Source organism: Budorcas taxicolor, chromosome X (assembly GCF_023091745.1).
Source record: "Budorcas taxicolor isolate Tak-1 chromosome X, Takin1.1, whole genome shotgun sequence".
NCBI classification, from domain to species: Eukaryota; Metazoa; Chordata; class Mammalia; order Artiodactyla; family Bovidae; genus Budorcas; species Budorcas taxicolor.
The window spans coordinates 72,032,361-72,045,733 of record NC_068935.1 but is presented as its reverse complement, the minus strand read 5'-3'; the positions used below and the strand labels follow the sequence as shown (position 1 = coordinate 72,045,733).

The 13,373-nt window shown below is 38.0% G+C and overlaps 1 pseudogene; it reads right to left on the bottom strand.

Moving 5' to 3' along the window:
- Positions 1 to 7,943: 7,943 nt before the first annotated feature.
- LOC128069731 (craniofacial development protein 2-like) lies at positions 7,944 to 8,857 on the bottom strand (annotated as a pseudogene).
- Between the last annotated feature and the right edge of the window lie 4,516 nt (positions 8,858 to 13,373).

The window sequence follows — 13,373 nt, the reverse complement described above, 5'->3', positions numbered from 1 at the left end:
ACAAAGAGTCAGACATGACTGAAGCGACTTAGCGAGGTCTTAAAATGGAAAGCAGCTATTTACAAAGTTGCTTAATTTCTCTAAAGTTCAGTTTCCTCATCTTAAGAAAGAGTAAATAATAGTACCTTCCTCGAAGGGTTGTTATGATGATAAAGGATAATATTATTTTTCCACTCTGTTTTTAAAATTTCAATTTATTTTTAATTGAAGGATGATTGCCTTACAATATTGTGCTGGTTTCTGCCAAATATCAACATGAATGAGCCATAAGTATACCTATGTACCATCCTTCTTGGATCTCCCCACAAGAGATAACACTCTTAAGTGCTTAGTACAGTTCTAGAACTTTTTTTTTTTTTTTAATGGCAGCTGTTATTATTACCTAAAATCCAAAATCTCTTGAAGGATATTTCCAAAGTCTTCATGAGTGAATTTGGCTGATGCTTTTTTTTCAGAGACAGTTTCAGTTTAGTTCAGTTCAGTCGCTCAGTCGTGTCTGACTCTTTGCAACCCCATGAATCGCAGCACGCCAGGCCTCCCTGTCCATCACCAACTCCCAGAGTTTACTCAGACTCACGCCCATAGAGACAGTGATGCCATCCAGCCATCTCATCCTCTGTCATCTCCTTCTCCTCCTGCCCCCAATCCCTCCCAGCATCAGAGTCTTTTCCAATGAGTCAACTCTTCGCATGAGGTGGCCAGAGTACTGGAGCTTCAGCTTTAACATCATTCCTTCCAAAGAAATCCCAGGGTTGATCTCCTTCAGAATGGAATGGTTGGAACTCCTTGCAGTCCAAGGGACTCTCAAGAGTCTTCTCCAACACCACAGTTTAAACACATCAATTCTTCGGCGCTCAGCCTTCTTCACAGTCCAACTCTCACATCCATACATGACCACAGAGACAGTTTAGTAGAGTGAAAACTTTGGATTCAGATATGGGTTTAAATCTGAGCTCTCTAGTTTCAGCTCTGAGGCTCCTACTAAATTAATTTACCTGTCTGAGCCTCAGGTCCAGCCTATTGGAAAATGGGGATTAACATCTCTTTTTATGGGACTGTTGTGAGAATTACAAGATATGTGTGACATGCCTGGTAAACAGTAAGTGCTTAAAACATTAATTCCTTCTCAGGAAAGTAATGATCTCTGACACATGATGAGAGGAAGTGTGCTGAAAGTAGGGCAACAGGTGTTAAAACAAAAGGCAGGAAACTGGAGAAAAACTTATGCCTTCTGGGTCTGACCTGAGATTTTAGCAGTCTACTATCAAGGTAATGGAAAAGGTGTAAGGACCCAGTGACATAAAAATGTTAGTACACTGTAATAATAAAAAAATATATATATATAGTTACCTGATATACATGGTATATCTATATGTGGGTTTAGGGATCATTGTACAGGATAGGGCATTTAAAGTGTTTCCCATTCTCACTTCATCATTCTTGTCTTAAAAACCCCATGAACAGTATAAAAAGGCAAAAAGATATGACACTGAAAGATGAATTTCCCAGGTCGGTAAGTGCCAAATATGCTACTGGAAAAGAGTGGAGAAATAGTTCCAAAAGGACTGAAGAGGATGAGCTAAAGTGGAAACAATGAGCAGTTCTGGATGTGTCTGATGGTGAACATAAAATCAGATGCTGTATAGGAACACAGAATGTTAGGTCCATGAATCAAAGTAAATTGGAAGTGATCAAACAAGAGATAGCAAAGTGAATATTGACATTTTAAAAATCAGCAAGCTAAAATGGACCAGAATGGATGCATTTTATGCAGATAATCATTATATCTACTAATGTGGGCAAGAATCTCTTAGAAGAAATGGAGTAGAACTCATAATCAACAAAAGGATCCAAAATGCATCACTTGGGTGCAATCTCAAAAACAACAGAATGATCTCTGTTCATTTCCAAGGCAAACCATTCAATACCAAAATAACTCAAGTCTATGCCCCAACCAATAATGCCAAAGAAGCTAAAGTTGAATGGCTCTGTGAAGACCTCTAAGACCTTTTAGAACTAACACCAAAAAAAAAAAAAAGTACTTTTCATCATAGGGACTGGAATGCAACCCTAGGAAATTAAGAGATACCTGGAGTAACAGGAATTGATGGCCTTGGAGTAAAAAATGAAACAGGGCAAATACTAAACGTTTTGCCAAGAAACCACAATGGTCACAGAAGTAAAACTTCTTCCAACAACAAAAGACTCTACACATGGACATCACCAGATGGTTATTACCAAAATGAGATTGTTTATGTTCTTTATAGACAAATATGGAGAAACTCTATATAGTCAGCAAAAGAAAGGCTGGGAACTGACTGTGGCTCAGATCATGAACTCCTTATTGCCATATTCATATTTAAACTGAAGAAAATAGGGAAAACCACTAGGCCATTCAGGTATGACCTGAATCAAATCCCTTATGATTACACAGTGGAGGTGATGAATAGATTCAAGGGGTTAGATCTGATAGACTAAGGGCCTGAACAACTATGGACAGAGGTTTATAACATTGTACAGAAGACAGTGATCAAAACCATCCCCAAGAAACAGAAATGTAAAAGGCAAAATGGTTCTCTGAGGAGGACTTACAAATAGCTGAGGGAAGAAGAGAAGGAAAAGGAGGAAAGGAAAGATATATCCTTATGAATGCAGAGTTCCAAAGAACAGCAAGGAGAGATAAGAAAGCCTTCTTAAGTGATCATTGCAAAGAAATAGAGGAAAACAATAGAATACAAAAGACTAGAGAGCTCTTCAAGAAAGTTAGACATATCAAGGGAACAATTCATGGAAAGATGGGCACAATAAAGGATAGAAAGAGTATGGACCTAACAGAAGCAGAAGATATTAAGAAGAGGTGACAAGAACGCACAGAAGAACTATACAAAAAGGGTTTTAATGACCAAGATAACCACTATGGTGTGATCACTCACCTAGAGCCAGACATCCTGGAGTATGAAGACAAGTGAGCCTTAGGATGTATCACTACAAACAAAGCGAGTGGAGGTAATGGAATTCCAGCTGAGCTATTTCAAATTCTAAAAGATGTAGCTGTGAAAGTGCTGCACTTGATATGCCAGCAAACTTGGAAAACTCAGCAGTGACCACAGGACTGGAAAAAGTCAGTTTTCACTCAAATCCCAAAGGAAGGCAATGCAAAGAGTATTCAAACTACTGCATAATTGCACTCATCTCACATGCTAGCAAGAAATGGTCAAAGTTCTTCAAGCCAGGCCTTAACAGTGCATGAGCAGAGAACTTCTAGGTGTTCAAGCTAAATTTAGAAAAGGCAGATAACCAGAGATCAAATTGCCAATATTTGTTCTATCATAGAAAAAGCAAGAGAATTTCAGAAATACATCTATTTCTGCTTCATTGACTATGCAAAGCCTTTGACTGTGTGGATCACAACAAACTGTGGAAAATTCTTAAAGAGATGGGAATACCAGACCACCTGACCTGCCTCCTGAGAAACCTGTATGCACATCAAGAAGCAACAGTTAGAACCTAATATGGAACAAAGGACTGGTTTAAAATTGGGAAAGGAGTACATCAAGGCTGTATATTGTCTCCTTGCTTATTTAACTTATATGCAAAATACATCATGAGAAATGCCCACCTTGGTGAAGCACAAGCTGAAATCAAGATTGCTGTGAGAAATATCAATAACGTCAGATATGCAGGTGATACCACCCTTATGACAGAAAGTAAGGGGAACTAAAGAGACTCTTGATGAAGGTGAAAGAGGAGAGTGAAAAAGCTGGCTTAAAACTCAACATTCAAAAAACTAAGATCTTGGCATCTGGTTACATCACTTTATGGCACATAGATGGGGAAACAATGGAAACAGTGACAAATTTTATTTTCTTGGGCTCTAAAATCACTGAAGATGGTGACTACAGCCATGAAATTAAAAGACACTTGCTCCTTGGATGAAGACATATGGCAAAACTAGGCAGCATATTAAAAAGCATAGACATTACTTGCCGACAAATGTCCATATAGTCAAAGCTATGATTTTTGCAGTAGTCCTTTATGGATGTGAGAGTTGGACCATAAGAAGGCTGAGCACCGAAGAGCTGATACTTTGAACTGCGATATTGTAGAAGACTCGTGAGTGTTCCTTGGACTGCAGATCAAGCCAGCAAATCCTAAAGGAAATCAATCCTGAATATTCAGTGGAGGGACTGATGCTGAGGCTGAAGCTCCAATATTTTGGCCAACTGATGTGAAGAGCCAACTCATTAGCAAAACCCTGATGCTGGGAAATTTTGAAGGCTGGTGGAAAAGGGGTGACAGAGCTTGATATGGTTGGATGACATCGCCAACTCAGTGGACATGATTTTGAGCAAGCTCTGGGAGATGGTGAAGGACAGGCAAGCCTGTTGTACTGCTGTCCATGGGGTGACAAACAGTCAGACATTACTGAGCAAATGAATAGCAAAATTCTCACTGTATCTTTCTCAGGACTTCCTTATCCTTTGGTGACCATTCCATTCAGCAGCATATAAAGGGCTTTTTAATTTGCATGAGAACTTTGTTTGTTAAGGTGCCTAGTGAAATGATAACTGTCTGAGTCCATCATATCCTCTCTTAAATTTGGTAGTGATGGAGGAGGATTTGTTGTTTTCTAGTCACTAAGTCATGTCCGACTCTTTGTGACCCCAAGGACTGTAGCTGGCTCCTCTGTTCATGCAATTTCCCAGGCAAGAATACTGGAGGTGGTTGCTATTTCCTTTTCCAGGGGATCTTTCCGACCCCAGGATCAAATGGCATCTCCTGCATTAGCAGGCTAATTGTTTACCCCTGAGCCACTATGGAAGTCTAGGAAGAGGATTAAGGACATGGAAAATATAAAGAAGGTTGGTTATGGCAATAATGGATGGTGATTGAAGCAGTAGAAACACATAGAGTAAGCTGATAATGGTGATCATTACATCACCAAAATGCTGTAACATTAGGGGGAGGAGAAAGCGAACAGTTCTGAGGGGAACATTTATTAGAGGCATTGATAATCCATCTTTCTTGTTAGATTGCTAGAGCTATCTTGAAGATGTAAAGGTTCCAGTTATCTATGAGGCCTGGTTCATGGTCATCAAAATCATGTACTGACCTCTATCTCTCTACATATTTTTAAAATAAATCCTCTTTAGCAGTCATGATCTAAGCTCATCTAGATTCTGAGAGAGTTAATTCTTAGGTAGGTTTATAAGGAGTCTGAGGTCCTTGAGGAAGAGAAATGGGTCTGGGGCCCTCGAGGAAGATAAAGGGACAAAGGTTTTTTTTTTTGTTTTTGTTTGTTTGTTTTTTTCCCGAAATTTCTTTGCCTTAGTCACATAACACGTTTTTTTTTTTCCTTAAACTCTGAGTTGTTATAGCAACAATCTATTTTGCCTAAGACTAAATTTCTTCAAGACCAGAACTAATGATTACACAACAAAATAAGTCATCTTGCTCAAGGGTGTTTTTCCTTAGGCTCTGTACTAATTATTATATAAAAACAATGTATCTTGTTTGAGGACGTGTTTCTTCTTAATAGGAACCTTCTGACTAATCTTGTTATTGTAAGATGTATGTTGTAGGAGTGGGTCTGATAAGACATTCCTATTGTTAGTAACCAATTGTAAATCCATATAAGGACTTGATAAGACTAGAGAGTGGGGCACTCTCTATCCTCTTCTGATGTCTATATCAGAAGCTTTCTCTATCCCTTTTTCACTGTAATAAAACTTTGCCACAGAAAGCTCTGAGTGTCTGAAGCCTCATCTCTGGTCCAGAAGCTAAATTCTCTTCTTCAGAGATCACGAATCCGGCATTGTTCACCATAAGTTATCAATTCCCTGCAAACTAAAAAACTTTAAATAGTTTGGCATGAATTCCAGCCCTGCCGCTTGCTAATTTCTTCATCCATAAAGTGGAAGTGATGATTAAAACTTTTCGCAAAAACTTTTAGAATAGCAAATGTTCAAAATATATTAATTACTATCTCATTACTTTGGACAAGAACTAAATTTGTTTTCTTATCTGTAAAATTGGATTACATTCATCTCATGAGGATGTATAGAGGATTAAAAGAAGTAACAGTAAAATAATAATAGTTATATACCTGGAACTTAATATATATTGGTTATCATCTCCCTCCCCTCAAAAACAAAATCTCTAAATATTTTGAATCATCAAACATCTGTCTGTGCAGTATAAGTGAAGACAGGTTTGGCCCTTTTGCAGAGTCAGTGCTGAAAAAATAGTTATTTGCTGTGAAAATTTCCTGTTTCATTGAGTGTTGCCATTTTGATCCTTAATCTCTAACCTATCACACAACATCAGAAGAATTGCAGTGTCTCATATATGGTTCTACATGAAGATTTATAGCAACAGGAAGGCTTTTCCATAGGGTTCAGGACTTCTTGGCCAGTTAAAAAGAAACAAGATAATTTCAAGTCCTTTACAAGCGGAGTGGTATTGCTGTCTTCACTTGAGCTTACAAAAGATGTAACACAAATGGGAATCATAAATTTGACTTTGAATTCAATTTTCTTCCTTTGGTAAATATGCAATTCCACCTTTAGGGCCTCAAAAAGGCATATTGAGCTGGTAAATCTCTATAGATTTTGGTAATTGAAAATGTTTCTTTTCTTCTCATTATCTGGAAAATTATCCTCCATTATATATTTCATTTAACCTCAGGATGGCTTAATGATTTAATCTAAAGAATTAACAACATTCTATATAATTATTGTTATTTCAAACTCAAATCCTTTATGGAAATTAAAAAAATCACTGTGCAATATTTTCCAAAATTGTTAATATTTTTCTCTCAATGATTTCATGTCATTTTAATAAAGCAAAAGTTAAACATACTGTTGTTGTTGTTCAGTCCCTAAGTCATGTCTTACTCTTGGAGACCCCAGGGAGTGTAGCACACCAGGCTTCTCTGTCCTTCACTATCTCCCAGGGTTTGCTCAAATCCATATCCATCTCATCCTCTGCCGCCCTCTTCTCCTTTTGCCTTCAGTCTTTTACAGCATCAGAGTCTTTTCCAATGAGTCAGATGTCTGCATCAGGAGGCCAAAGCTTTGGAGTTTCAGCTTCACCATCAATCCTTCCAATGAATATTAAGGGTTGATTTCCTTTAGGATTGGCTGTTTTTATCTCCTTGCTGTTCAAGGGACCCTCAAGATTCTTCTCCAGCACCACAATTGGAGACATCAGTTCTTTCGTGCTCAGCCTTCTTTGTGGTCCAACTTTCACATCCATACATGACTACTGGAAAAACCATAGCTTTGACAATGTGGACCTTTGTTGGTAAAATTATATCTTTGCTTTTTAATACACTGTCAAGGCAAGTAGTACAGTTGGTCATTAAATACTCTTTGCCAATACCATGGCCTTCCAGAGTGTAGTCTTCTTTACAGTCTTATGACATTGATGTCTGCCCACCCCATGTTATGATCCTAAACTCCACTGGGCTAAAATTTATTTGCATGGCTGGGCAAAACATTTTATTCTAATTTATTTTCCACTTCATTTCTTCCAGTTGCACGAGATGTTTAAGATAAAGCAATGAATACATTCAACCAAGACTTACAGTATGGATGACCTCTGAACAACACAGTTTTTAACTGTGTGGGTACAATTATAGAGAGATTTTTTTTCAATAAATATTGCAGTAATATACAATCCATTTGGTTGAATATGTGAATGTGGAACTGCAAATACAGAGGGTCACCCATAAATTTTGAACTGTGGTGAGGAGAAGACTCTTGAGAGTAACTTGGATGGCAAAGAGATCCAACCAGTCAATCCTGAAGGAAATTAGTCTGGAATATTCATTGGAAGGACCGATGCCAAAGCTGAAGTTCCAGTGTGGCCCCTGATGCAAAGAACTGATTCATTTGAAAAAACCCTGATGCTGGGATATGATTTAGGTCGTACATGAATGGTCTAGTGATTTTCTCCACTTTCTCCAATTTCCGTCTGAATTTGGCAACACGGAGTTCATGATCCAAGCCACAGTCAGCTCCTGGTCTTTTTCTGTTGGCTGTATAAAGCTTTTCCATCTTTGGCTGCAAAGAATATAATCAATCTGATTTTGGTGTCAACCATCTGGTGATGTCCATATGTAGAGTCTTCTCTTGTGTTGTTTGAAGAGGATGTTTGCTATGATCAGTGCATTCTTTTGGCAGAACTCTATTAGCCTTTGCCCTGCTTCATTCTGCACTCCAAGGGCAAATTTGCCTGTTACTCCAGGTGTTTCTTGAATTCCTACTTTTGCATTCCCGTTCCCTACAATGAAAAGGACATTTTTGGGGGATGTTAGTTCTAGAAAGTCTTGTAGGTCTTCATAGAACTGTTCAACTTCCGCTTCTTCAGTGTTACTGTTTGGGGCATAGACTTGGATTACCATGATACTGAATGGTTTGCCTTGGAGATGAACAGAGATCATTCTGTCGTTTTTGAGATTGCATCCAAGTACTGCATTTTGGGCTCTTTTGTTGACCACGATGGCTACTCCATTTCTTCTAAGGGATTCCTGCCCACAGTAGTAGATATAATAATGGTCATGTGAGTTAAATTCACCCATTCCAGTCCATCTTAGTTCGCTGATTCCTAGAATGTCGATGTTCACTCTTGTCATCTTCTGTTTGACCACTTCCAATTTGCCTTGATTCATGGACCAAACAGTCCAGGTTCCTATGCAACATTGCACTTTACAGAATCGAACCTTGCTTCTATCACCAGTCTCATCCACAACTGGGTGTTGTTTTTGCTTTGGCTCTATCCCTTCGTTCTTTCTGGAGTTATTTCTCCACTGATCTCCAGTAGCATACTGGGCACCTACTGACCTGGGGAGTTCATCTTTCAGTGTCCTATCTTTTTGCTTTTTCATGTTGTTCATGGGGTTCTCAAGGCAAGAATACTGAAGTGGTTTGCCATTCCCTTCTCTGGGGGACCCCATTCTGTCAGATCTCTCCACCATGACCCATCTATCTTGGGTAGCCCCACATGACATGGCTTAGTTTCATTGAGTTGGACAGGGCTGTGGTCCATGTGATTAGACTGGCTAGTTGTCTCTGATTATGGTTTCAGTCTATCTGCCATCTGATGCCCTCCCTCACTGTCTACAGTCATACTTGGGTTTCTCTTATCTTGGATGTGGGGTACGTCTTCACTGCTACTCCATCAAAGCGCAGCCACCATCAAATGCTTTATACTATACAGTGGAAGTGAGAAATAGATTTAAGGTCCTAGATCTGATAGACATAGTGGCTGATGAACTATGGACGGAGGTTCATGACATTGTACAGGAGACAGGAATCAAGACCATCCCCAAGAAAAAGAAATGCAAAAAAGCAAAACGGCTGTCTGAGGAGGCTTTACAAACAGATGTGAAAAGAAGGGAAGTGAAAAGCAAAGGAGAAAAGGAAATATATGTCGATTTGAATACAGAGTTCCAAAGAATAGCAAGGAGAGATAAGAAAGCCTTCCTCAGTGATCAATGCAAAGAAATAGAGGAAAACAATAGAATGGGAAAGACTAGAGATCTCTTCAAGAAAATTAGAGATACCAAGGGAACATTTCATGAAAAGATGGGCTCAATAAAGGACAGAAATTGTAAGGACCTAACAGAAGCAGACAGAGAAGGCAACAGCACCCCACTCCAGTACTCTTGTCTGGAAAATCCCAGAGGAGCCTGGAAGGCTGCAGTCCATGAGGTCGCTGAGGGTTGGACACGACTGTGATTTCACTTTCACTTTTCACTTTAATGCATTGGAGAAGGAAATGGCAACCCACTCCAATATTCTTGCCTGGAGAATACCAGGGACAGTGGAGCCTGGTGGGCTGCTGTCTATGGGGTTGCACAGAGTTGGACACGACTGAAGCGACTTAGCAGCAGCAGCAACAGAAGCAGAAGATATTAAGAAGAGATGGCAAGAATACAGAGAAGAACTGTACAAAAAAGATCTTCACAACCCAGATACTCACGATGGTGTGATCACTCACCTAGAGCCAGACATCCTGGAATGTGAAGTCATGTGGGCCTTAGGAAGCATCACTATGACAAAAGCTAGTGGAGGTGATGGAATTCCAGTGGAGCTATTTCAAATCCTGAAAGATGATGCTGTGAAAGTGCTGCACTCTATATGCCAACAAATTTGGAAAACTCAGCAGTGGCCACAGGACTGGAAAAAGTCAGTTTTCATTTCAATTCCAAAGAAAGGCAGTGCCAAAGAATGCTCAAACTACCACACAATTGTACTCATCTCACACACTAGTAAAGTAATGCTTAAAATTCTCCAAGCCAGGCTTCGGCAATATGTGACCCGTGAACTTCCAGATGTTCAAGCTGGTTTTAGAAAAGGCAGAGGAACCAGAGATCAAATTGCCAACATCCACTGGATCATCGAAAAAGCAAGAGAGTTCCTGAAAAACATCTATTTCTGATTTATTGACTATGCCAAAGCCTTTGACTGTGTGGGTCACAATAAACTGTGGAAAAATCTTCAAGAAATGGAAATACCAGACCACCTGACCTGCCTCTTGAGAAACCTGTATGCAGGTCAGGAAGCAACAGTTAGAATTGTACATGAAACAGCAGACTGGTATATATATATATATATATATATATATATATATATATATACACACACACAACAGGATTCTTGAGGATTATGTATATATAGTATATATATAAATATATATATATATAATTTATATATTGCGATTATATACTGTGTATATATTATGTATTATTTATTTATATATATAGTATATTTATATACAATAAGATTATTAAGCCAAAATATCAGTGGTGTTAAGCTTGAGAAATCCTACTCCAATATCAAATTTAAAAAATTATCTACTGAACTCGATTTCCACTGAGAGTCAGTAAGGCTATATAATATGGCAGCATTTGTTTTTCAAGACCTCCCCTGCTATGTTTTCAAGCCCAATTTTATTCCACTTTTGGTATAAATAGAAACAAATTCTTAGCTTCATATTATTCAAATAGTCTTTTGGTCTCTTCTAGAATACTTAAAAATCACCCTTCTTACTACCTCCCTGTTGGTATATGGGCCATATTAGAATAGTAGCAAAGCCAAATAGTACACTACCTGTTCTCCAGCCCTGTTCTCAAATATTACAGCCCTGTTCTCAAATATTACAAACCTGATTTATTAACTTAGGTTTTAATTCACTAATGAGAGAGCTACATTAGTGAATTTAAAGAGCTACATTAGTGAATTTAAAGAGCTGATAAACTTTAAGTTCATTCTTCGACACTAGGATAATATTCATCAATTCTATTTTCCAGGTGTCTTAAAGAACTCTCAATCTTTTACTCTACCTTTGAAGATAAAACATAAAATTTCAGTATTGCCCATTCGTAACCTTTACCTTTCAAAAATATTATCATTCTTTACTACAACGTTCTCTTGAAATAGGAAATATATGAGAGAATATTGATATAACTTCTGTATCATTGGAGAAGGGAATGGCTACTTATTCCAGTATTCTGGCCTGGAGAATTCCATGGACTGTATAGTCCATGGGCTCACAAAGAGTTGGACGCAACTTAAAGACTTTCATTTGCTGTATCAAAGATAATATTATGGTCAAGTCATTCCCTTCAAATATCAAGGGCCTAAAATAAATAGCCCAGTAATAAATTGTCTGTTTCTAACAGCTGTACCACAAAGGGAACTTAAAAAAAAAATAAATCACCATCTGCAATTATGAAATGTTGCCATATTGTGAACTCCTTGGACATTTTGCACATATTGCTCCGTTTGCAGGACTCAAACTGGGCTTAATACTTAATGGCCGGATCATTGTAGAATTATTTTGGAAGATCATATTAAAAATTAAAGATTTGATATATACTGAACACAAACAGTATTGAGGAAATTTTTTAAATACTCCTGCCTTTCTCAATCACTTTCCTTCATTTCTTTTGTTTTTTTGTAGTTTGTTTTGTTTGTTTTTTATATGAATTTATTTATTTTAATTGGAGGTTAATTAGTTTACAATACTGTAGTGGTTTTGCCATATATTGACATGAACCAGCCACGGGTATACATGTGTTCCCCATCCTGAACCCCCCTCCCACCTCCCTCCCCACCCTGTCCTTCTGAATCATCCCAGTGCACCATTCCCGAGTAACCTGTTTCATGTATCGAACCTAGACTGGTGATCTGCTTCACATATGATAGTATACATGTTTCAATGCCATTCTCCCAAATCATCCCACCCTCACCCTCTCCCACAGAGTCCAAAGGACTGTTCTATACATCTGTGTCTCTTTTGCTGGCTCACATATAGGGTTATCATTACCATCTTTCTAAATTCCATATATATGCATTAGTATACTGTACTGGTGTTTTTCTTTCTGGCTTACTTCACTTTGTATAATAGTCTAGAGTTTCATCCACCTCATTAGAACTGATTCAAATGTATTCTTTTTAATGGCTGAGTAATGTTCCATTGTGTATATGTACCACAGCTTTCTTATCAATTCGTCTGCTGATGGACATTATAAACAGTGGCTATTATAAACAGTGCTGCGATGAACATCCGGGTAGACGTGTCTCTTTCAATTCTGGTTTCCTCGGTTTGTATGCCCAGCAGTGGGATTGCTGGGTCATATGGAAGTTCTATTTGCAGTTTTTTTTAAGGAATCTCCACACTATTCTCCATAGTGGCTGTACTAGTTTGCATTCCCACCAACAGTGTAAGAGGGTTCCCTTTTCTCCACACCCTCTCCAGCATTTATTGTTTGTAGACTTTTGGATAGCAGCCATTCTGACTGGCTTGAAATGGTACCTGATTGTGGTTTTGATTTGCATTTCCTTTCTTTCTTATCACACACTAGCTGAATCTATGTACAGAGGCTTTTAAGAAAATACTAGGATGATTTGAACATAGTCACATTTTTATGAGCATGACAGAGCTCCAAAGGTCCTTGAAGCACTAAATTCTAGATCAAAACCCTAATTTTGGTGGTAAAGACAAATATTTTCATTTGCATTACATAATTGTAGGACTGACAGATATTAAATCAAGATTATCCAAAAGGTCTGAATGAATTCTTACCCAGCTTCATCTGCCATTTCTTGAAGCAGTATATCCACTTGGTTCCAGCAATTTTTTTAATGATAATTTGTATTTAAATTTTATTTGGATTTTGAGTAGTTTTTTTTTTTTTTTTCTGATCTAGCTTTAAAAAAAGAAAACTGTTCAACAATTTTTAAAAGAAAGTTAAAAAAAAATTCCACCATAGGGAGCTGAATTATAAAATGATTTATTTCTGAATTATGTGAAATTATGAAGCCTTAAACTATGAGGTTATGTGAAAAATATTTGCAGTCATA